The 26983-nt window shown below is 44.1% G+C and overlaps 1 long non-coding RNA gene across 1 annotated transcript; it reads right to left on the bottom strand.

Moving 5' to 3' along the window:
• Nucleotides 1-17070: 17070 nt before the first annotated feature.
• LOC119322401 lies at nt 17071-17874 on the bottom strand. The gene is made up of 3 exons (XR_005155585.1): nt 17835-17874; nt 17581-17756; nt 17071-17379 (listed from the first exon to the last, which is right to left on the bottom strand). It is a non-coding gene; the product is annotated as an uncharacterized LOC119322401 (long non-coding RNA).
• Between the last annotated feature and the right edge of the window lie 9109 nt (nt 17875-26983).

Genomic DNA, 26983 nt, shown 5'->3' with positions numbered 1-26983 from the left:
CTTACAACTAGATGACGAGCAAATAGACAGTAATGTCTCACGGCAAAGTATGGGTGCGCATACCTTTCCCTTCATGAAGTTGGAGAGGCGGCGCATGGAGAGCGGCGGGCGGTTAGTCTTGCTCATGAAGAGCCTCTTGAGGATGACGGCGTTGAACTTGCTCTGGTCCTCCTCACCAGGAAGCGGTAGAGCTGCACTCCAGAAAGGAACACAACAATCACAATCCAGAAGCAAACCACACATAAAAAAAGCCGATCTGGTCTATGCAACACTAGACTATATAGCGCTGCATCCAACGAGAAATGGCGGCCTACCTAGGTAGATGGAATTACAGCTAAACTAACAATCACAGATGCGGCTAGAGCTAATCGAATCACGAAACATTCCTTGCGGATGACATCCTAAAAAGAGAAGTCGGTCATCGGACGACGAGTTCGCGCGTGAATACCTTGAGGAGGAGCTTGAGGTAGACATCATCAGACTTGGGCGCGACGCGCTTGGTCCTCTTGTTCCTCCCACCGACAACGAGGTCGATACCCTGAGCAGCACAGCAGCGTTAGTGCACGCGGCCTAGAGGAAACCCGGAAGGATCTGGATGGGGAGCGGGGGCTGGGAGGCTCACCATGGCTGCTTCTGCGGTGGTAGGGTTTCCTCGCGGGGTTGCACTGTGGTTGCTGCTTCTTACCTCGTCCGCCTCCGTCTCAGGAAGGAGAGTGGCGGCGCATTGAGGGGACGCTTGGCGGCGACATGGAAGACATCAAGGTCGAGGCGGGAGTGGAGCTTGGCGGCCTCGAGGTCGTAGAGCGGGAGGAGGAGGCGCACGGCCTCGGCGTCCTCCACGACGTAGAGCGCGGACTCCTCGGCGCCGTCCAGGAGGCGGCGCACGGCCTCGGCGTGCGCAGATCGGAGGGCCGCGAAGAGCGCCTGGTGGGAGAGCGGCGGGGAGGGAGGGAGACGAGGTCGGCGGTGGTGGTGAGGAGGGCTGCGAGGTCGGCGGTGGGTGGGAGCGGCGGGGAGAGGACTGGATCGGGGAAAGGAGGCTGGGGAGAGGACTGGATCGAGGGAGGAGGTGGCGGCGGCTGCGAGGAGAGGAGGGGTGCGATGGGAGGAGTCGATGGGATCTGACCTAGGGTTTGGGCTGCGGGTGGGGGTATCTCTTTTTCATTTTATTTTCTATTTTTCTGTAGATAGATGGATGGGTGGATGTGGGATGGAGAGATGGATGGATGGATGGATGGGCGCCATGTCATCGATCCGTGGGAAGAGTCCTGATTGGTTCGAAAAAGCAGTGATTTAAAAAAGTGTCTAAGTACTAAAAATACAGGGATTTTGCGAAATAGCTATCAAAAATATTTTGCAAAATGGCACAACACAAATTTTCACTAGAGTTAGACCACATTTTATGGATAAGGACCAATTTCTATGCATTTCTGATCTTTCTAGCTATTTTTAATCATTTTCTGGGTGCCCAAAATGACTTTTTTGTGAAGGACCTACCATATATTTGTTGCAAAATTGTACCAAATCAATTTTCTAAAATACTAGGACATATTTAATGCACAACTGACCAAATGATTGGGTGTCAAAAAATTTGATCCACCTCTCATGAAAAAGACAAATTCCTGCTCATTCAGCAGGATACGGGTCAAATTTGAACTGCAACGTCCTCATTGTTTGTTATTTATTTTTTCCAAAAATCATTTCTAGGTACAAAAGTATCTATTTAATCAGAGAAACAACAAAAAAATTCCAAGATTCAAGCACTAGCTAGGAACGGTCATTCCCGCCGTTTTGAGCGCATTTTGAGACGGGCATAAAAATTCAAAAAAAATCAAAAAGTTGGAAAACCTTCGCATTGTGTCATTATATGTGGCCAAGTTCCTAGGAAAAATAATAAACTTGTAATACGGCAATTATTTTAAAAAAGTGTTCTCAGAAACGAGCTGTCACGTGTGGAGATCAACGACTTTCAAGCCAAATGATCAATCTTATGGCCACATTCATGGCATAGTTTGCTCAAATGATCTCATATTGTGCACAAGGGTGCATATTGGAATGGCAAACAATGTTTCCTAAGGAAGTTTTCATTTTCTTTGGACGAAAAAACCATTTTCCATTTCTCGAAAGCCCAAAAGAAGGTTTTTTTGTGAAGGACCAACCAAATAATTGTTGCAAAATTGGACCAAATCATTTTTCTAAAATACTAGGCCATATTTAATGCACAATTGACCAAATGGTTGGGTGTAAAAAGTTTTGATCCACCTCTCGTGAAAAAGACAAATTTCCGTCTATTCAGCTGGAAGCGGGTCAAATTTGAACTATAGATGCCTTGTAGTTTGCTCTTTATTTTTTCCAAAAATCATTTCTAGGTACATAAGTATCTATTTAATCATAGAAACACCAAAAAAATTCCAGGATTCAACCACTAGCTAGGAACAGTCAAGCCCGCCGTTTTGACCGCATTTTGAAACGGGCATAAAAATTCAAATAAAAAATCAAAATATTGGAAAACGTTAACATTGTGTCATTATATGTGACCAAGTTTCCAGGAAAAATAATATACTTGTAATACGGTAATTATTTTAAAAAAGTGTTCTCAGAAATGAGCTATCATGCGTGAAGATTCATGGCTTTCAAGCCAAATGATCAATCTTATGGCCACATTCATGGCATAGTTTGTTCAAATGATCTCATATTGTGCACAAGGGTACATCTTGGAATTCCAAACAATGTTGCCTTAGGAAGTTTTCATTTTCTTTGCATGGAAAATTCATTTTCCATTTTCCGAGTGCCCAAAAGGAGGGTTTTTTGCGAAGGAACTACCAAATAATTGTTGCAAAATTGGACCTAATCAATTTTATAAAATACTAGGCCATATTTAATGCACAATTGACAAATTGGTTGGGTGTCAAAATTTTCGATCCACCTCTCGTGAAAAAGACAAATTCCCGTCGATTCAGCTGGAAGCGGGTCAAATTTGAACTGCAGCTGCCTCATAGTTTGCTATTTATTTTTTCTAAAAATCATTTCTAGTTACATAAGTATCTATTTAATCAGAGAAACGCCAAAAAAATTCCAAGATTCAACCACTAGCTAGGAACGGTCATTCCCGCCGTTTTGACCGCATTTTGAAACGGGCATAAAAAATTAAAAAAAATCAAAAAATTGGGAAACCTTCGCATTGTGTCATTATATGTGGCCAATTTCCCAAGAAAAATAACAAACTTGTAATACGGCAATTATTTTAAAAAAGTGTTCTCAGAAATGAGCTATCATCTCTGAAGATTCACGGCTTTCAAGCCAAATGATCAATCTTATGGCCACATTCATGGCATAGTTTGTTCAAATGATCTCATATTGTGCACAAGGGTGCATATTGGAATGGCAAACAATGTTCCCTAAGGAAGTGTTCATTTTCTTTGGACGAAAAAACCATTTTCCATTTTCTCAGTGCCTGAAATGAGTTTTTTTGTGAAGGACCTACCATATATTTGTTGCAAAATTGGACCTAATCAATTTTATAAAATACTAGGACATATTTAATGCATAGTTGACAAAATGGTTGGGTGTCAAAAGTTTTGATCCACCTCTGGTGAAAAAGACAAATTCCCACCAATTCAGCTGGAAGCAGGTCAAATTTGAACTGCAGCTGCCTCATAGTTTGCTATTTATTTTTTCCAAAAATCATTTATAGGTAAATAAGTATCTATTTAATCAGAAATACATGGTTTGATGGCGAGACATCGAGGTTTGGACGGTGGCTGAGGGCCCCAACTCTAGAGCGCGTAAGCTCGCATGCCCGCCGCGTGGTCACCGTGTGACCGTGGCGTTGCCATGTGTTCTGGGCAGCCTAGGCATGTCTAGTGGGTTGGGCACTCCCTAGGTAGGTGCTAGGAAGAAAATTACAACATAACATTCTCACGAGGAGACCGATCGATGCTCAAACATGAATTAGCAGCCAAGTGTTTGATTAGCGGTACAGGAAATGTACATGGCTAATGGGTGTGAGTTTTGGCTGAGGATGATCAGTTACTAAGAAGACCGTCTTCACAAATTTTCACCTCAAAAGGAGGAGCCTAGGTGGTACTTGCTTTGCAAACTACCACACCGGACATAACTACAAATGTTGAAGCTCGGCTCAAAATAATGAATGGATTGAGCTGGCATTTGGTGGAGGATGGTTATTTGGGCATAGGAAAGCACTGTAGAAAATGGATACTATTTGGACATGCCAAAGTGGTACTTCCTTCACAAACTGCTGCTCTGAACAAAATAGAAAAATGAATATTGTTGAGTTATTTTTGAACTATGCAAGGAAGGTTTTTGACATATTTGATGACGATATGATCCAAACAATTTATGAGAATTATTTGGGAATTTTTGGAATAACAGAAATATAGGTTGCTTCACAACCTAGAGCAAAAATTGACACATGGACATGACACATAGGCAAAACTGATGAGATGGCGCCTAGTCATCACAACCCACCACAATCTACAAGGCTATGACCATCTATATTGGTCGTTAACAACTAGAAATAACGCAGCAGACCAGCCCTGTTTGCTTTGTGACCATTTCGTGTAAGGAAATTATGACCTTTCTGACCAAAATGGTCGCAATGGTTTAGGGTTTGGAGCCCCCCGAACAGCTTTTGACCAATTGGTCTGAAATGGTCATAGATCTATGACCAATTCTTCCAGGGTCACTGACAGAAGGTCACTAGTTGACATATTTCTTGTAGTGCTTTCCAAGGTTACATTGCTCGCACATATCTTGCAATTGATGCTTGGCATTGCTTCTACTTTGTTGAACTGCCATTAGCTTAGTTTACACATCGTGTATGTGAATACGCCCTGCCTATCCATTTTCAGTACATATTCCATCTGTCATCATACCATATTTATGCATTCAAATGTTGTTCTTGTGTATCAGATGTTCAAAAGGAAGAGGGTGATTGCTGATCGTGGAGGAGCACAAGCAAAGTATTTGGAAAAGGTAGTGGCACCTGATAAATCAAATAGCCCATTGGGTGTAGTTGCAATATCACCTGACCCACAAAACACCCCTACTCTAGCAGACTCTAGCCCTACTACACTGGTCATTTCTGATGCCCCAACTCAGCAGACCCCAACTACAGCAAACATTATGATTATGCGAGTTGACATAGCACCAGCTGTACGATGCAAAACCCCCATTCCAGCAAAGAGTACACCAAATCCAGTTGCCAAATCCCTTTTCGAACCAAAGAGAGCCCCAATTACAGCAAATAGGACCCCTGTTCCATTTTTTCCCAGTTTAGAAGACGAAGCTTATGTTGTTGTCAGGAACTTTGTGCGCATCTTTCCTTCATGGAAATATTATACCGTAGACACAGAACAATTTCTAGTCTTCCTCCGCAACTTACGCGTAAGTAATGTACTAATGTTATTCATGGTCATTACTGCATATGTTTCTGTTGACAGAAGACACAAGATTTCAGTCATTTAAATAGGCGAGGAGCAAACTAGATTGTGATGACGAGCAAGGGTTGGTTGCACTTTTCAAGAACTCGTTGATGAAGTATAATTCCTACCTGAGGCAAGCACACTTCGATGGCAAGCCTCTGAACGAAATTTCTGTAAAGTCTCCGGTGCTACATTTATCCGACGGTGACTGGAATAATCTTGTTACATATTGGTCTCGGCTGCAGCGTAAGGTACTGTCTATGATATCACATCACAATTTGAACTACATTTCTGCATTTGCCTTAATGTCTCACTTGTACGAAAACTGTTAGCAGAAGAACATTTGTTCTCAAGGGACCACAGAATCTCGCAACTATACTCCACACTGAATTGCTCTTGTGAGTACCTCTTGCCCTGTATGACCATACTTACTTCCATAGCTGTTTGATTATGTAGCATCACTGCACATGTTAGCCTTGTAATCATCCATTTGGTGGACATTATAAGATCCGTATGGACTCTTACATAAATTTAGAATCAACCCAATGCTTTTGAAGAGGTTTAGCTCTGCAGTCCTCTTGTAAGGACTGAACGTGGTCTATCACTGTACTTAGATTAACAGCTATTCCCTCCGTCCCATAATATAAGATCGTTTTGTACAATACACCGGTGTTCAAAACACTCTTGTATTATGGGAAGAGGGATTGGTTCATTTTGTAGCATTCTGCATCTTATCTCCCTCGCCCACCATTTACTAAAAAGGATCAGATCTATATTTAAGCTTACCAACAAGTAGAATACACAGACATTGCCAGTGCAGAAGTGTAGCCCATTGCTCTTGTCAGTACATTTTGTCCTGTAACGCTTGTACTTCCAGGGATTGGTAGTTGATTATGTAGCATCAATCTGCATCTTATCTTCATTATCCTCTATCCCTTCCAGTATTATCATATCTATAATTACTCTCTACAAAATGTAGAGTACAGACAATGCTTATGAAGAAGATTCTGTGCTGAAACTCTTGAGTTATCCTTCCCTTGACATGGAGAAGGGCATTATAATGCCGGTGTTAACTGTTAATGTAAGTCAGTCCTTCTAAGGCCTTTATCCTCAACTGCTGTTTCATTTTCTCATACTCCCTATTGTTTACTGCTGTTTATTTTGTTGTTTCTACCAAAATGCATGTTCGCAAGAACCGTAAGTTCTAAGTTTTACTTGTAAAACCAAATTCCTTATTCATACCATGCACATTACTTAATACTCCCTATATGTATGCTTGTTTTTTGTATCTATAATCCAGTGTGTGGTGAAGCAGCCCACGTTTGCACCTTGTCATCTCCTGTTTTATCTTACTGATGTGGCTGATGATATGAACAACATGCCATGCACATTATCCAAAATAGATACAATGATTTTCTTTGCCTTCATCTATGCTTGTTATGTTGACATGGTAATCCAGTAGTGTGGTGAAGCTCCCCGCATTATGAACAATGCCAAATTATGCTATTGATATTTTGAACTTACTCTTTCTTTTTTAATTTGAAATTGGATGGAATTCACAACACAGTTATCATCTTTGTTTATACACGTGCAAAACCTGTCATCTCTCTGCTTTGTTTCAGGGTGATATGCCTGATGGCATGCACAAGTCTGCTGAAGGCTGTGAGACAAACCCAACATATGTTGCAGCAAAGAAGGCAAAACATCTTGAAGATAGCGAGACAACCCCAAAGTCTTGTCTTGATGCAATGTTCAAGTTACTTGATACTAACAGGCAGACAAGCTCACAGAATTCGTTGTCTAAATCAGTTTGACTTCTTCAGTCCCAAGTTCTAGCAGAAAGGCATTCTGCAACTCAACTTCGACTTGAAGTCCTATCTCTAAGAAAGATTGCGGAGAACACCAATGAGAACCTCATCGCTAAACAGCTACACCTGGAAGCTATGACCGACATGCTAGGCCGGTCTCACAGCCTTGCTCAGCAGCTTGCGCAACAGTTCCCCTGCAAGGCTAACCTTTCTTGAACTGTCTTGGAAGTGGTCGGTTCAGTATTATTTTGTTACGCTGCAATGGTGCCCAGTTTTTGTAATCTGCTTCTTTGTTGCGCTTTATGATCACTGGTGGCGAACTTCGATGCCCAGTGGATGTAATATACCTTAAATCCTTTATTGTATAGTGTAGGTTTATTCTTAGTTACTATGTCGTAATTTCTTTATTGTATAGAGTAGGTTTGTTCTTAATTCCTACTAGTTACTGCCATCATTCGCTATCTGGAAAAAAAATCAGATGTAGTCGACTGGGCCGAAACATTCGACTCTAACGGGCCAGGTTTTTGCGGGCCACAATTGGGCCGGCCTGCATCTTTCTTGGGCCCGAATGATTGGGGCCTTCACACATTGCGCCAGGACCAAACTTACACCGGCCTATATTTTACTTGGGCCTTTTGTCGACCGAGCGCTTAGTTCGGCCCAGGTAGCGTTGGGCCATTAACAGGCTGAATATTGTACTAGCCTGTTACGACCGGGATGAAACCACGGGCCTTTAGCAGGCCAAAATGCATGTTGGGCCTCAATTTTCACAAGTCGTCGACGAGCCTTCAGCATGCCGAAATGTAGACCGGGCCTTTTTGGGCCCAGTTAGCTCATGGGCTGTTACCAGGCTGAAACATATCTCGGGCCTTAGTTAGCCCACTGATATCATGGGCCTTTAAGAGGCCGAAAGCTTAGTATAGGCATCAATGGGCCGAATTACGTGACATGCCTTTAACAGGCCCAAAGTCACGTTTGGCTTAACTATTGCCACCTTTAGCACGGGCCGTTAGTGGGCCCAATGTCCCGTCGGACCATATATGGCCCGTGGGTAGCACGGGCCATTCCCAGGCCGAAAGTCCCACCGGGATGAAATGGGCCCATGTCTACATCAGGCCTCTAACAGGCCGGAAGTCACTGGGCTGTAGTTGGGCCCAAATATTCGGCGAACAATTAACGGGCCAAATCTGGCTTCGGGCTGCAAATGGGCCCAAATATTGGGCGAACAATTAACGGGCCAGATCTGGCTTCAGGCCGTAAATGGGCTCAAATATTGGGCGAACAATTAACGGGCCAAATCTGGCTTCGGGCCGTAAATGGGCCTTTATTAAGCAGGCCGTTATTGGGTTGGCCCACTAGTACCTGATTAAGTACTATGGGCCTTTGACTGGGCCGGCCTGTTTAACCTATATGGGCCTCTGTTGGGCCCAACCACGTGTTGACGTATCATATGCATGTCTCCTCCAATGAACGGGCGACATCTGGCCCACTGACGAGCTGACAGGTGTTCCCTTCGGCCAATCAGAATTTTACATGGGGAAATTTCCCATTGGTCAGGGCTGTTAACGGGTTATCGGATCCAAAATCCGACCCGATAGCTTAACGGCGTTCCGTTATAGTGGACGCCACGTGTCAGTCACCCATGATGAAAGCACTTCTGTGACGCGTGATTTATCGTCATGGAAGTGGGCACTTCCGTGATGATAACACTTCCGTGATGATAATTTTGGTAATGTCATGGAACACTTCTATGACAACACATGTATGACTATCTTGATTCCGTCATAAAATTGTCATGGATGTACATGCATGACAAAAAACGCGACCTACTGTGACAAACATGTATCATCACAGAAGTGTATTTTTTTTAGTGTAAATAAATGTTACTTGGTGTTTGCGTTGAGCATGAACATGATTGGATCATGTTTATTGCAATACATTTATTCATTTAAGTTAGAGAATAACTATTGTTCTGTTTACATGAATAAAACCTTCTATGGTCATACATCCAATGTAAATGGTTAATTGAATCTCCATCATAGTGATACACATATTTATAATATTGATGCCAAAAGATGCAACATTGATAATGATAGTGCACAATACTTGTGGCACTGCCGTTTAGGTCATATTGGTGTAAAGCGCATGAAGAAACTCCATACAGATGGACTTTTGGAATCACTTGATTATGAATCATTTGATACTTGCGAACCAGGCCTCATGGGCAAGATGACTAAAACTCCATTTTCCATAAAAATGGAGTGAGCTAATGACATTATTAAAAATAATACATACCGATGTATGCGGTCCGATGAGTGTTGAAGCACGCGGCGGGTGTCGGCGTCAAAACAGGCAGATCTTGGGTAGGGGGGCCCAAGCCGTGCGTCTAAGGATCGATGGTAACAGGAGGAAAGGGGACACGATGTTTACCTAGGTTCGGGCCCTCTTAAGGGAGGTAAAACCCTACTCCTGCTTAATTATATTCGTCGAGTATTGAGGTTACAAGAGATGATCTACCTTGAGATCGTATTGGCTAAACGCTAGATGTCTAGCCTATGGGTATTCTGATGATGATTGCCCCTACGAACTAACCCCTCTAGCTTATATACACACTGGAGGGCTGATACAAGGTCGGTTTCAGCAAGGAAGGAGACTTCTGGGCTGTAATCTTGCTAGCCACGAAAGGAGAAGTGCCATCCAGACACGGGATACAATCTTCAGCTTGATCTTCACACGGCAAATCTTGTACGGCCCATACTCCTAGGCCGGATACTTGAGGACCCCTAAATCCAGGACTCCCTCAGTAGCCCCTGAACTTGCCTTCAATGAAGATGTAATGTGCAGACATAAGTCTTCAACTTTGCAAGGTGGGTTCTTTATAATGCCGGATTGATGGTAGTCTGGCCTGCGTCCAGTCTTGATGATCGCTTCCTGCCGTCGCTTCGATTTCCATGCTTCTGGATAAAGGCGAACAATCCGTTACCCTTGTATTTTTGTATTATCTGTAGGCACATGCATCACCTATATAAAGGGGTAAGATCCTCAAAACGCCATCACATCGCCCTGAGAGCAACAGAAACGACCACGGAAAAGAATCAAACCATGGCTAGCGTTCTTGGCTCCTCCTCGCGTCCCCACGACCCTCAAGAGGGGGATTGGCAAAGTTGCTCAATATCCCACCTCCAGCTCAATCGGCTCCAGACGCAAGGATATCTCCCCACCCCCGCAGATCTAGTCTCCGTATGGGCGGGATTAACTTCTATGGGCGTTGATGCATTGGCGGAGAATTTCCCCAATCCCAGTCAAGGGGAGAGGGTATGCTTTATCTCATTCCTCATGAGGGGCGTGGGATTCCCAATCCACCCCTTCCTCAGGGGCTTATTGGAGTACTACAGGATCCAACTGCACAACCTCACACCAGGTTCTATATTACACATTTCTGGTTTTGTCGCCCTTTGCGAATTGTTTTTGGGCTGCGAGGCTCATTTCGAACTATGGAAAAAGTTCTTCTGCCTCATCCCCTGCCACCAGGGCGGACGATCAATATTTGAAGTGGGCGGCACTGAAGTATGGCGCATAGCCGAATCCGGATACCCGGTCGGGACTCCGAAGAGAGGGTCCACCGAATGGTCTTCAGAATGGATCTATATTGAAGATGTTCCCTTTCCGGACCCTGTTCGGCAAGGACTGCCCGAATTTTCCAGCGCGCCCTTAAAGAAGTTATACAGCTGGCGCCCCAAGTCCCCTAAACAAGAGGACAGTGCGGAAGTAAGGCAATTGGTGAGCAAAATCAGGGTACTAGCCCATTCTGGGCTCTCCATTATTGAGGTCATGGCAATTACGATACAACAATGCATCCAGCTACTCCAGTCCAGGGTGACTCCCTTATGGGACTATAATGGAGAGAATGACGCATCTCGCTATAGGCCAAATGGTCTGGCTGACCAAACCGCATTGGTTGCCATGCTGATTGACCTTTATAAGGGGGAAGAAGAAGACTTCAGCGACCTGAATTGTCGCGGAGGCTACTCCATGTAAAACGCCATTGAGTGGGTAAGCTCTTTTTTAGCCATTCGATACGTTTCAATCTTTAAGATGCATTACCTAGAGACTCTGGTTGTTTTCGAGATAGTCATGGAGGCAAATGATCGAGAACGTTAATTGTCCCGCCCCTCAACCAGAAGATCATGCTCGCAATGAAGACCCTGGATTCCATGAAGATCCAGACATATTTGTGGAGTTTGAAGACAAAGTCTATTACCAGGCGAGCCTTGATGGCTCGGATGTGGCTATTATGGCCGATTATCCCGACCTCGATCCTTCCCTTAAGGTAAGTATTCGGAAATTGTATTCTTCTAGAGAGAAATATACTTCCGCTCTCCATATTGGGCTGCATTCCATAGGATCGGTGCTCAGCAAGATGTACTCAAGGCCGGGCAACAAAGAGAAAGACCGCACCCTCGAGGGGTGGTCGCGCAAAGCGAAAAGACACCGGGAGTGCCACCGGACCTACTCCATCATCCAAAAGGTATAAACCTTATCACAATTTTTAGGCGTGAAGCCGAATTGTCATTTTCATCCTCCCTTTATAACCGTAGGAGGGGTATCTGGTGGACCGTGGACAAAATCGCAGCCAGCCGAGTTGCAGCCAATACAACGCCTGAGACATCAACCAGGACAGGAGTGCATGTTGATATGGCATGGACTAATTTGCCTCACAAAGAATCGAATGAGATATCTGTGACTAACTCCGAAGTAGAGAGTGCGATGAATCATTGTCACTTGAAAGAGGCCTTGCGCGTCCCTGCCTTAACGGAGCCAGAATTCACTGCCCTTAGCACCATAAGTGCCTATATCCGAGCTGCCCGTGATGGACTCACAGGAGTTACCCGCCAGTTCTCAAAGGATATACAGGTAAGAAATTTTAGTAGATAGATATTAGTAGCCCCTAAGACTTAAAGTGGTAGGAAAAAATCGATTTAAGGATCATTTAATTACCGTAGGTTCTCAAAGAGAAGAACATTGCATTGTCCCAGGAGCTTGAGACAAGCCGGACATAGCGAAACGCAGCCGTCGCCGAGCTTGAAGAGATTAAGGGTTCCCCAATGTATTTTGGCAAAGATGAAAATTTAGAGGAAGACATAAAGAAGCGGTCCAAAGAGATAGAGAGCTTGAAGGCTCGACTCGATGAGGCACAATAGGAAAATCAAAAACTGAAGAGCGGCATTTTCGATATGACCATTTTCTGACCCAGTCGAAGTATTGATATAATCAAATAATGCGGAAGATTGACAATTCGGTTCGTATAGGTATGCTGACCGGCCGCCACACCGAAGATGATACCAGGCTTCAAAGTGACATTCTAAAAGAACTATCAAAGCTGCACGAGCATGCCCGGAAGGCCATGAAGAATATGGCAAAAGCCTTATGGCCATCTGATGCCCCTCCAGAAACTATGGAGGGGTTGGAAGATCTATTCAAGGGTGCTCGGCGTCGCTTCGAGCTATGGAAGACATCTGCCTGTCATGAAGGTGCTTGAGACGCATGGGCCATGGTGAAGACGCGCTACACCGACCTTGATCCAAATCATATGGCCCGTGTCGGACCTCGAGGACCTGATGGGAAGGAAATTCCAGTAAGCTTGGTATATGACCAAGTTATTATAGCGGCGAAATACTCACAACAAGACTGTAAACTAGACAGCCTATTAGATGGCGTAGAAAAAGAGTAGTCATTCGATTCTATGCAGCAATGTACTTTATGACCGAACTTATCTCCCGTCGAATATATGAAAAATTTCGTCATCGCCGACCTTCGGCTTCCACCTCCAAACCAAGAAGTCAGAGTGTTTCCGCATACCGTGTTTCACTAAGAAACAATGTAGTATCTTCGGAAACCAGGCAATCCGGTCATATTGCTCGAACAGACGAAACGTGTTTGGGGAGTTATGTTATATTACTATTTAACATAAGAAACATCTTCCAAGAAAAATAGTTCCATTAAGGGTTCCTTTCCTTGGGTATGCATGTGAGATAATACATGCCTAGACTCATATCCGAAGTATGAGTGGTCAAGTCCTTTACTGTTTGGAAAGAAACAGTCCCTTGTGCACATGCCGACCAATTATTCCCTTAAGAATGCTAGCTTTCGGCTTCACCCGTCTGAGGTACAGGTCCGAATAACCCGGTTGTAACAATCACAGAGGTACTCCCTTTGCACCCTAGCCGAACAATCGGGAACATAGGGCATAAGCACAGGAGCAAGGCAACCTAGCTTGGCAAAAACTTAAGTCATAGAGGTGGACAAAATGGCAAAGGCAACAATCATTATGGGCAAGGTAGCTATATAAGCCGCTTAATAAAATGCTTCGTTAACAGAAGCCCCCATGTATGGTGGGGTATATACATTTAAAGATGTTTATCCTGAGAAATACGGTCGAGCCGAACATACGGGAGAGAAAAAAAGAGAAAAAATTAAAGGGAAATAAAAAAATGGGAAAAACCTAGCGTAAAATACAGCCCCTCCAGGCCAGACTTATGCGTAGAATCTTCGGAGCCGAGCCGCGTTCCCTGCGTTCGGCTCAAGACGGTTGTCCATTGCATTACGAAGGGGATAGGCTCCTCCAGTAAGGACTTCATCAATGATAAAGGGACCCTCCCATCTGGGCTTGAGCTTGTCCTTTTTCTTTTCCGGGAGGCGTAGAACGAGTTCTCCGACGTTGTATGGTTTAGCCCACACTTTCCTGCTTTGGTAACGCCTGGCCTGTTGTTGGTAGAATGCGGAAAGGGCCTTAGCAACATTATGCTCCTCTTTGAGTCCGTCTAGGTCATCTTGCCGATCCAGTTCGGCTTATTTCTCTTCATACATGCGCACTCTAGGCGAGTCATGGATAATGTCGCAGGGCAACAAGGCCTCTGCACCGTACAACATAAAGAATGGTGTGTATCCGGTCGTGCGATTGGGTGTGGTCCAGAGTCCCCAAAGTACGGAATCGAGTTCCTTGACCCAGTGCTTGTGTGATTCTCGTTGAGAGTGCACTAGTCTGGGTTTGATACCACTCATGATCAGACCGTTGGCCCGTTCGACTTGGCCGTTTGTTTGAGGGTGGTATACGGATGCATAATCGAGCTTAATGCCCAATTTAGTGCACCAAGTTTTCACCTCATCAGCTGTGAAGTTAGATCCATTATCCGTGATGATACAGTGTGGGACACCATAATGGTGAACTACACCTGATATAAAGTCAATCACTGGACCGAGCTCAACTCTTTTTACTGGTTTGTCTTCTATCCACTTAGTAAATTTATCAACCATGACCAGCAAATATTTTTTTTTGTGGATTCCCCCTTTAAGGGGTCCAACCTTATCGAGCCCCCAGACCGCAAAGGGCCAGGTAATGGGGATTGTGTTTACTGTGGTGGGAGGCATCACTACAACAGGAACCCCCCTATAGCAACGCATTTTTATGTATCTAGAAGTCCATATATGCGTTGTTAGTGTCTTTACCAACGGTTTAGGATGCGTTGCCTTATCCGGCGTTGCTAGCGCATAATGCAACGCTTATATTATCGTTGGTAAAGGGACCGTTGCAAGAATACAACGCATAAAACAGACTTGTGCAACACTTCTATGCGTTGGTGATTATTATATAGGAAACAAAATCCCAGGGCTTCACAACAGAGGATTTTGAACGCTTCAAGTATTGGTTCATATATAATGTGAACAATATTAATTATTATACATATTGCCAGCAATTAAATAAGTGCTTCACATAATGGTGATAACTATGAATTTCCAGAAAAGAAAAACAAGAGAATATACTCGCGGGAGGAAGAATCATATATTAGATAAAATTGTTGGATTACAATAATGGATATTACACAAGGAAAATCATCCAAATGGATATATAATCAAAATATTTTCTTGACAACGAAACTTAAATTGAAAGCATCCATCAACATCCCTACAACTTAACTAAAACACAATCGACAAACATCGTCCAACAGGAACATCATCCCTACAACTTAATTAAAATTGAAACCATCCATGTTCATCATCATGAACAGGATCATCATCATCATCATCATCATCATTGTAGTATACTTGCCACACACACCCATAGAATCATCCATTTATCTTTTGAATCTAGAAACAAAAAACAAAATGAACTGTTAACACACAATGCATGTCACAAGTACTGATAGAGACACGATATTAGTCACTTACAAAGGTTGACATGCAAAAACAAATCTGCATTACCAAGAGTTGCAGTTTTTGCGACTCTGTACCCAATCTTCAGTTTTCACAAGTTTCATATCGACATGCACTACCCAGAATTCATTAGTAATTTCAGCACCATCAAGTTCAAATTTAGGATCACAACTTACAACTGTAGCAAGAGCTACGTCTCTGTTATGGTTTTTTAGGCTCATTAAAAATACTTATGTTCCTTCCTGTTAGAGAAAATCAAAGTTACCATTGGCAGAATCATGTCAAGCAAAATAATTAATAGAAATGTGACATATAACAGAAAAGGTTGAGAGGCCAAGACATGTCGTGGTTGCATCTTTTCCTCTACTATATGTTAGTCTCATGATGTGCAACGTCTCTGAAGTTTTATGAAGCCTTTCACTACAAACAAAGTAGTTTTGGTGATGAACGCTTAAAATAATTAAACTTCATATGATACCTTCAGTGTAGAACACAAAGATAGACATTTTTATTTGAGTAGTAGTATGGTATGATAAACTGCATAATTCTGAGGCACCTACTGGAAGATACTGAAGCAGTATGTTTACCAAATTAGTACAGTAAAACATAATAGACAATAAAAAGAAGCTTTGAAGCATAAGATCCATCATAAATGAGGTACTCCCAGTACCGACCCAATGATTTTGCATGCAGTGCAGCGAGGACAGCAGGGTGGATCAACCATTAGTTCATATTTACCAGCAACTCTAACTAGCACAACTGAGCAGATAAATCAAAGGCAGTGACACTATTAAGAAAAGGAGAAGACACGGCTGAGAAAACAAGACTGTAGTATCTTCGAACGAATAATTAGGATGTCTTGTTTGTAGATTACAAATACAAATCAGATAGATATATGGTGATATATTTAATTGGAAGTTGCAGGCATCCATAAAATAATATTGAATGTGGTCTAATAATTGAAGGACACTATAGATGAACCGTGCCTATTCAAGTGATATAGAAACAATTGACATTATTTTCCTTTTTCTTTTTGCAATCCATCAGTACATGACCTCCTAATGAATCAGAAACATGGAAGTATATATAAAGTGGCCATAGGCTACAAATCTACTTCTCTTTTCCCCATGGTGTGTATTCTTCCTTGTAAAGAAAAAGCACATCAAGAGAATAAAGGAGTGAGACTACGGATGTAGGCAAGCATAGTATAAAGAGGAAGCATGAACCACAAAAGAAGCGTCTAGAATTTGGCAAACCAGCAAATAGAACCATGTAGGTATATGTAGTTAATAATAGGAGAAGGGGACATCAATCAAATTCCAAAAGCCAAGTGAATAAATGGAAAACACCCATGTTTTTGTATTCCTGGAACACAAACTAGTTCAGTTATCTTTAAAAATACAGAAGTCACATAAGTTGTAATAGGTGTGGAATTTTATCTAACATGTTACTTGACTAAATAAGTACTACTTGTCTCAGCATAGTTTTACAAGATTTGTTTCCCTTCTACTATATTTAGGGGTTACGTAGTGAACAATTTCTGTTCATAAATCATAAGTAAATCGCAAGATCTGCTTTCATAAAAAAATGATATGACATGCAGCTCACATAAACATCTTTTTAAATGGCAAGCATAGCTCGTGGTAGATGTACTCAATAATATTTTTCAGAGTTTTGTGACAAGCAACAGTGATTGATCGCCAGATTACCTTCCATTCGCTCTTGAACTCCAACTGTAGTGGGGAGAAAGCCTTATGCAGCTGAGTGCTAATGTCACCTGATGTTGATGGATGATAATGCGGAGAACTGTGGATCAGAAGTCCTCAGATCCAACAAGTACTCAGCTTTGCCATGCTCTGCACCGATGTCCTTCTCCCACAACGTCGCGGTGGCCTAGTCGACCGAGCTGCGTAAAGCTGTCAAGCTGCTCCTTAGTTTGTAGTAGCAGAGAGCATAGAGATACTACAACTAAGCAATATGTGGACACTGAATACCATGACAGTCATGTATGAGTCTGGTTTTAATTCATATACCTAGTGGATGAAGAACAAAAGGCACAAATCATAAGCTTAAGTAACTTCTTGGCTCGCCTGCCAAACAGACATACAGAAGCTTACCTCCATGAGACCGTGATCATGAACTCAGGTGCAGAAACAACTGCAGAATTTTCTTAAGCCAAAACGGATCTTCTCAGCTCTCAAGAGTCAAGACCATCATACAGGAACACCGTATACACAAATCAAACTCTTTGGCCGCCACCTTCTCTGCGTACCTAGGGCTCAAACATTTGTTCCTGCCGTTCATGGGCTTGTTATAAAAAGAATAATTTCTCAAACTTGGTGGGCAGGCTTGAGCAGATTCATGGCCGTACCTTGGATTCACCAATGGTCGCAGGGGAGGGGTGACGAGGGGCGCCACGCCGGGATGCAGAGTCGCAGGGGAGTGGTGCTGACGGCGCGCTGGGACGGAGGAGAGGACCATAGCGGAGTGGTGACGAGGGGCGGGGCACCGGGATGCAGTGTTGCAGGGGAGTGGTGCTGGCGGCCACCGGGATGGAGGACCACAGGGGAGTGAAGAGGGGCGGCGCGCTGGGATGCAGGTTGGTCACAGCTGCGAGGGGCGGCGGCCGGCATGGGAGCGAATAGGTGAGGCTGGGGACAAAACGACCTAGGTTATTCATGAAAGCCAATTTGGGCCGGGCTATTACAAAAACGAGGCTGGGTAGTTGGGTAGTGCGCTGGGCTTTACTTGTACTACAATAGGGGGTCACGGGGTGCAACAGAATGACGCATATTGTGCAATGCTTATATGCGTATCTATGGTGAATTTTGCAACATAGAGTTAAAACGTTGTAGAATATGTGTTGCTTTATGCAGGGTATCCTTGTAGTGCATGTGGTTCTGATTGGCAGAAAGCTGACAGCCTACGCAACGTTGGACAAGAGCTTGAGTGTGTATTCGAGCCATAGGCCCAAAAAAGCCTGTCCGTAACACCTTGCTCGCAAAGGGAGCGGGCTACGGCATGATGGCCGCCAAGACCAGCATGTATTTATGCCAAGAGTTGCCTTCCATCTTCTTCCAAGATACACCTTTGAAGGACTCCGGTAGTGCTTCTTTTGTATAATTCACCCTCATGCACCTTAAAAGCTTTAGAGTGCCGAACTATACACCGAGCTTCATTTTGATCATCGAGGAGCTCCTGCCTATTGAGGTAGGCCAGGAAGGGTTCGGTCCAAGGAGCGATAATAGCCATGATCTCATGAGCAGATGGCGTTACCTCGATATTTGGACCACCGGCGGTGACGGTGTTGTGTTTGGCGGCTGGGGGTGTGATCAGGTCTGATCTGCCTTCTCTGCTATCGCCCTGCCATACTACAGAAGGTGTTCGGTGGCACAGGGTCGGGCTTAGCGCCCATACGAGCGAGGATATCGGTTGCCTGATTGCTCTCTCGAGCGACGTGATGATAATCAAGTCCGTCAAACCGAGCTGATATTTTTAATATGGCATCTCAATATGCCGGCATTTTTGGGTCTTTCACATTGAAGTCTCCACTGACTTGGGAAATCGCGAGGTTGGAGTCGCCGCGCACCTCTAGGCGCTGTATACCCATGGAGACAGCCATCTGGAGACCGTGAAGCAGTGCCTCGTATTCAACTGCATTACTAGAGTCCGCATACATAATTTAAAGTACATAGCAGACTGTATCCCTAGTGGGGGATGCCAAAATTATGCCAGCCCCTAGTCCAGCTAACATTTTGGAGCCATCGAAGTACATAATCTAGTTGGAATATGAACTGTACTCTTTAGGGAGTTCGGATTCCGTCCATTCAGTGACAAAGTCGGACAACACCTGGGATTTAATAGCCTGGCGTGGTTTATATATGATTTCGCACGGTAAGAGCTCGATAGCCCATTTGGTAATGCGTCCAGTGGCGTCCCTGTTATTTATGATATCATTGAGTGGCACCTCCGATGCCACCATGATCGAGTACTCTTGAAAGTAGTGCCGGAGTTTATGGGATGCCATGAAGACTGTGTAGGCTATCTTTTGATAGTGCGGGTATCAGGATTTTCAAGGTGTAAGGACCTCCAATACATAATAGACTTGGTTTTGGGTGTGGAATTTATGTCCCTCCTCCCCTCACCCGACGACGAGGACGGCACTAACTACTTGGTTAGTTGCCGAAATATATAGTAGCATAGGCTCTCCAACACCTGGTGCGGCCAGGATTGGGTTACTGGTGAGAAGGGCCTTGATTTCTTCCAATCCGACCGTGTCCGTGTCTGTCCACTCGAAATTGTCTGTGCGTCGCAGTAGCCTGTAGAGTGGCAATACTTTTTCTCCTAACTTGGAGATAAATCGGCTTAAAGCCACGACGCAACCAGCTAGTTTTTGCTTTAGTTCCATTGGTATGTCCAATTGTGATAGAGCTTGGATCTTGGCTGGGTTCGCCTCAATTCCTCTATGGGAAATGATGAACCCTAGCAACTTTCCGGCTGGTACTCTGAAGACACACTTTTCCGGATTAAGTCGTATGTCGTATGTTCGGAGATTATCAAAGGTGAGACGGAGATCGTCTATTAGTGTTTCGACGTGTTTTGTCTTAATGACCACGTCATCAACATATACCTCGACTGTTTTGCCGATTTGTTTTTCAAAACAAGTTTGGATCATGCGCTGGTAAGTAGCCCTAGCGTTTTTTAGCCTAAATGGCATAGTGTTGAAGCAGAACGAACCATAAGGGGTGATGAACGCAGTTGCAGCCTGGTCCGATTCCTTCATCTTGATTTGATGATATCCGGAGTAGGCATCCAGGAAGCACAAGGAGTCGTGTCCTGCTGTTGCATCAATGATTTGGTCGATGCAAGGTAGTGGGAAGGGGTCTTTGGGGCAGTCCTTGTTGAGGTCTTTGAAATCGACACACAGGTGCCATGATTTGTCCTTCTTTGGTACCATAACCAGGTCGGCTAACCAATCTGGATGTTTAATCTCTCTAATAAACCCAACCTCTAGAAAATTAGCTAGCTCTTCTCCCATGGCCCGACGCTTGGGTTCGGAGAATCACCGCAGTGTCTGCTTCACAGGTTTGAATCCTTTTATTATATTGAGATTGTGTTCGGCCACTCTTCGTGGGATGCCGGGCATGTCTGAAGGGTGCCAGGCGAACATATCCCAATTCTCGCGCAAGAATGTGCGGAGGGTGGCATTTACCGCCAGTTCCAGCTGTGCTCCAATGGACGCCATTAGTTAGGGTCCGTCAGGTGCACTTGAAATTTAATTATTTCGCCAGCTAGTTTGAAAGAGGTGGCATTTGATCTGTTGTCAAGAATTACATCGTCTCTATCCACTATGGACCGCAGGCTGGCCAGTTCTTCCGTCGCTAAGGCTTCGGATAGCGCCTCAAGGGCCAAGGATGCTATTTTATTTTTGGCCCGACGGGTTGTGTCCGGGTCGTTCGACATTGTGATAATTCCATTAGGTCCGAGCATTTTGAGTTTCATGCACCCGTAATGGGGTATGGCTTGAAAACGCGAGAAAGCGTCCCAGCCAAGGATGGCATGATACCACTGTTGAACGGGACCACGTGAAAGATCAACTCTTTGGACCAGTCTAGTTTAATTTTCCCTGAGCATTGTGCTTCTTGACTGGGGATGATACCTTGAAAGGTGGTGTGACTGTGCTCGATGCGTGATCTATCCATCTGCATTTTGTCAAGCGTATCCTCGTAGATGAGGTTAAGCCCACTGCCGCCATCCATTAGCACTTTGGTAAGACGAAAACCATCAACGATGGGATTTAATACTAATGTGGCTGGTGCTCGGACTGACCGGGCCTTTGGTTCTTCTTTGGCCGTGAAAGTTATTGTCATGTCGTTCCATGGGCTCAATGCGGTAACTTGGTGGACTTTGGCGAGGTCGCGTAGCGCCCGTTTGCGCCGATTGTTTGAAGAGAAGGTCTCGAAGAACATGAAGACGTTGGAGCTGTCCCTCTCCGAGGAGTATTTTTCTGGAGTTGTGGTAAGGATGGCCTCGCCACTTTTGGCTACTTTCTGAAGTACCCAGCATGTTTTAAGGCCGTGGGTTGGGTTTGAGTGCGGAGTGATATGAATCGGGTAAGGTTTTTCCAATAGTTCATCAAGAACGGACCTATGTGCCGCGAAGGGTTTGTTTTTCCTGCCCATGGACTAGTGATCTGGTGATTCACTGGGATGTGTCCGCTTTACTCGGGTCGCACACTGCTTTAAGGTAGCATGCTCCAGTTGAGTTTTCTGGGCCCTCCATGTGCTTTCCATTGCATAGTATTTTTGTACTACCTGTGATAGTTCCGCGAAGCTCTGTATGTGGCGACGGTTGAGGGCGTTCAAAATTTCCTCATCAGTGCAATTATGGTGGAAGACCAAAACTACATCACCGTCCGGGTAGTCCTCAGTCTTGTTTTTTACAAGTATGAATCTGGCCCAAAAGTGGTGGACTGTTTCCTGAGGTTGTTGCGGCACATACATCAGGTCGTATATATCTAGGGGACCTGAATTGCTTGGGGAATATAGATTGTGGTGGGTGGGTGGATTAAATTTTAGGGATTTTTATTTATGTTCCCTTGATTCCTTAGCTCTACTCATTCATCCCCACTCTGTTAACTTTTGCTCACTTTTCTCCACTCTCTTGCCCGAAACCCTCAGAACAGGTTATAACGGACGTTGCCATCGGGTCAATGCCTTTGACCGTTAGCTGACGAGTGGGGCCGCGTATATGTGGGCGCATGCAAGACTATGGTCGTGGGGTAGCACGTGTCCATGGACATGCATGAAACATTCCATCATTTAAAGAGGGCAACCACCTCCATTGCCCCTACCATTTCGCCCAAATCCCCTTGCTGCCGCATCGTCTTCCTCTCCCCAACCAGCATCGTCTCGCTCTCCTCCACTGCCTCCACCGCACCGTCTCGCTCTCCCCCACCGCATCCTCTTCCTCACCTTCATCGCCTCCATCTGGCAGATGGCCGACACTCATGGCAACACCGGCGCAGCAGCCGGAGATGTGGTGGAGCTGCAGGGTCAGGGCGCGGTGACCGCGGATGTCGGCGGCATCCACGACAGTGCGGGGAAACTCGCAACCGCTGCGGATGTAGCGGGCTCCGCCTCATCGCTGTAGAGGGTGACGACGTCGAGCGGCGCAGTACGTCCCGATGCCCGCGTTGCGCCGCCTGCCGTGGAGGAGCAGGTATTTGCACTTTCTTAGCTTGTAGAGTTAGTTGCTCCCTAGTTGCATTGGTTAGATTGTGATTCATACAATAGTTCAGATGGTTAGAGTAGTTGGTTTTACGGATGTGCCGGGGTTGGGGGGGTGGGGTTTTTGGACTAGGGTATGTTGTGTAAATTCGTTGCAAAAATGCTAGCTAGATGTTGTGAACTATGATTTTAGGTGCTGCAATGATTGGGGTTTTTAGATTTGTTTTTAGATTTGGATAAATTCGTTGCAAAAATGCTAGATGTTGTGAATAGATTGGGGGTTTTAATGCTATGATGATTATTAGATTTGTTTTTAGTGCTCACAGATTGGGGGTTTTAATGCTACTCAGATGCGTTGCCTTAGATTGGGTCCCTGTTAGATTTGTTTTTGAATGCTACTCAGATTGGGGTTTTGAATGTCATATGCCCAAATGGAATCCAATGATTAAGAAGTTATTTGATTCATTAGTATATAAATATTTCCACAATATGTAGTTATATTAGCTTTGTTCTTCAATGTGTGTGCATGACTAATGATCAATGTTTTATTTGAATGTCATATTGAGGTTTTTGATCAATGTGTGTACAAATATAATACATTGATATACTGGTGATGGATGTGGTTTTTGAATGCATAGAGCTCAGAGGCACAGAAATAAAAAAAACACTTGTAAAAAAATTCTGATATTGGGAGTATATTAGCCCTATGATCAATGTGCCATGTTTGCGTATCCAAATTTTCAATCGGCTACTAGTGATGGATGTAATTGTATATTCAGGAGGATGATGGTTGGAGGGGGGGGGGGAGAGAAAGAGGAAGCTGGCCAACTACGACCCGTACGAGGGGATGTTTAGTGACGATTCTCAATATGAGGTACGCATATCCCTTGTTCATTTAGTTCCTTTGACATGGTGTATATGAATCTATAATGTATTAATGCAGTTCATTCATGTGTGCAGTATGATTCTGGAGATGATGTGTACAAGGGTAATGTCGCGTCCTTCACAGCCAAGGAGGTGGTGAAGATCAAGGCCAAGGGAGTTGCTTCCTTCTACAACGGCAAGTTCAAGAAGTGGCACTGCCCCTACTGCAGCACCAAGCCAAATCCAAGGGATGGCCGCTTCGATCACCTTCTGTCTCATGCTGAGGATGTGGCAATTCACGGGGAGGACTACATGATCAGTGGGCAGCATGCCGCCCTCGTAAGGCCCTGACTCTGGTGTGATGTGATCGATGATGTGATGTTGTGTTACTTTTGGTTTGGTTTTTTTAACTGTTGGGTTACTTTTGGTTTGTTGAACTGAATCTTGTTGGTTATGGTTTGCTGAACTGAATCTCTCGTTGGTTATGCTAGTAATCTGGTTGCTATCTATATTTGTCTATCCTTAAATTTGCATGTGGTATATTTGTCTGTCCTGAATCTATGGTTAGTTATGTTTAGATGTTGTGAACTATGATCTTAGGTGCTACAATGATCACACATGTTGTGTAGGAGATCAAATGCATGCTCCAAATGAGATCATGTAAACCTTGGCAAACCTGGACAGTACAAATTCAAGAAAATGCAAAAACAAGTAAAACCTTGGCAAACTATCTATGTTTGTGTAGGAGATCTTGTGTGCAAAATTTGAAGTGATTTAGAGGAGGTCAAATAAATTTGAATTTGAGAAAATGTGCTCCAAATGAGCTCCAGGCTAGGTAAACAACCCCTTTGCAATCAAGTTTTTTTGAACCTACTCTAAATGAGCCAAATGTTTTTTTATTAACACATATTCACTTTCCATAGTGTAGATTCGAAGTCTCACTATTTTTTGAATTAATCTTCATATTTTTACATTTTTAAAACATATTATTTAATATAAAAACTATTAAAAACACGTTTTGAAATACGTAAATGGAAAACTAAGTTTAGATCCTTCTTATTCACTTTAAAATAAAGCTTTAGTGATTTTTTTGATTTTTTTAATTTTTCAAAAACAGAAGGTAACACCACCTCCTCTCCTTGAACTCTATGAAATCATGTAGATGATAGCTCATATGTGTGAAGGTTTTCTCATGAAAATGACAATTGACCATGTTTATGATTTTTGGTTGGTAACATGTCACATAAGACAACATTGTGCGCATGTTTTATATTTTTTGATTTTTTAAAATTAATGGTGCTCATTTGACCTTGATCGTGCCAGCTAGGGTTTTTCATGAATATGACCATAGACCAAGTTTAGTATTTTTCCTCGTTAGTTTGTCTTATAAAACGACGAACGGTGAAGGTTTCATATTTTTTTTATTTTTTTGAAATTAGTTATGCTCAATCAAAGCAATCGAAACCCCCTTGACCAGCTCAAAACCCCTCTAAACCCCGTGGGGTTTCGCCTAACCTTAGCTCCCAACGTCAGCCGTCCGATCAAACCCTCGCGCCAAGCGACAACCTTTAGATCTGGCCTTCTAGAAGGAATTGGTGGGCTGGCTGTGTGTAGGCTCCACGCCGTTGGATCACAAGGACGGCTCCGCATCGTTGGATCATAGGGCGATCCGTGAGAGGCGATCCTATTGGCTATGCTCGGCTGCTCGCCCAACACTGACTCCATGAAAAAAAAACCGTTGTTATTGGGCCCAAAAGGAAACCATTTGGTTGAGCCGTCGAATTGCGTTGTTTTTTTTGCATCGTTTGCTCTTTTTTTTGTAAACATGCTGGCTATGTATTTTTGCATCGTTTGCTCTGCTTTTGTGAACATGCTGGCTGTGTATTTTTGCATCGTTTGAAATCATTTGACATTGCGTAGCAAATGACCAATTTTTAAGGGCCAAATTTATTTTTCTCATGCAAAATTGCCACCAATTATTCAAAAATTGTCTCTTTTTGTTCATATAATATATATGACCACGGATTCCCACGCGTGCAATTAGCTTCTTTTTCTTCTTCTTTTTCAAACCACCGTTTCCCACACGTGTACACTCCCGATGCTATGGTGGGTTTGAAAATGGGTTACTTCACATTTGACCTTGTTATTGCCACGGCCAAATAACACGTAGCACTACGGCTATTTAAGCCACTCTCTACCTCTGCCATCCCTCATCCATCTCCCTTCTTGCTCTTCGACCCCTTCTCCGTCTTCCACATCCCTCAGCCATGTAGTACATCGGACCAACCTACCGCTTCCCACCCACGGTGCCGGAGAGGCTCTACCCTACCGGCGTGTACATTGATCGCACACTACGTGTGTGGGCGATATCAAGGCCGAGGACCGCAAGGAACTTCACCGATTTCTTCCTCGCATCCGGCTACCACCACCTCCCGAGGGGATCTCCAACGATGTTCCGCGTCGAGGAGGTCATCCAAAACCGGGTGGTGGGTTCTCTCCTTGCCCACTTCACCAACACATTCGACGCCTTCTACCTCCTTGGCCAGGTGTTTTCGTGTGGCTCCGAGATCATCGCTTTCACCACCCACAACAGGTTCACGGAGTACAACAACATCTTCCCCACCGCGACACGCATGCACACTCTTTCGTACCCCATCGACAATGCCCTGGAGGAGTAGTGAAAAGGGCACCCGGAGGAGGAGCGAGGTGGAGAAGGCGGCGGCTAGGGTTCTAAACCCTCTATCTTTTTTAGTCTATGTTATGTTAAGTTGTAATTGAACTATGTTGGAGCTGCTATGGGCTTGTTGGACCTTTTCTTAAATTCCATTATTAAGTTTTCTATCTATTCTATTATTAAGTTCTTCCTAGTTTGAGATATGTGATCGTGCTATGGGCTTGTTGGCCCTATATTGGGACTACATATTTGTTGATTATTTTCTTAGAGAGCGTGGCTTGTTAGTAGGGTTCCCTTGTTAGTAACCACCTAGTGCATGCAAGCAAGCTTTGTTAGTAGGGATGAATGAGTACAACTAAGCAAGGTAGTGGCTCTTTTTTTTACACAAGCCACAAATATGTAGCCACCTAGCTAGAAGAGAGGAACCATCGGCAGTGACCGTCGCTGCATCCATGGCGGTTGGCGTGCAAGAAAGCTGCTCGGTCAGTGCATTGTGGGGGATGCTGTCACGCCCAATATGCGATACTATCCTAAAGAGACACGAAGGTCCCACCAAGGATAGAACCGCATATTGAAACACTTTTGCAAGGTGGATATCATTACATCAACATTACATAATAGATGGGGATACATACAAGAGGCATACAATGCCACACGAATACAACATCACAATACATAAAAGCATCATCCGACTATGGATGAAACACAAACAGAAACTCAAACGACGTCCACCCTGCTAGCCCAGGCTGCCGA

The sequence above is a fragment of the Triticum dicoccoides genome, chromosome 6B (genome assembly GCF_002162155.2).
Source record: "Triticum dicoccoides isolate Atlit2015 ecotype Zavitan chromosome 6B, WEW_v2.0, whole genome shotgun sequence".
Classification (NCBI taxonomy): Eukaryota; Viridiplantae; Streptophyta; class Magnoliopsida; order Poales; family Poaceae; genus Triticum; species Triticum dicoccoides.
This window is presented reverse-complemented; position numbering and strand designations above follow the sequence as displayed.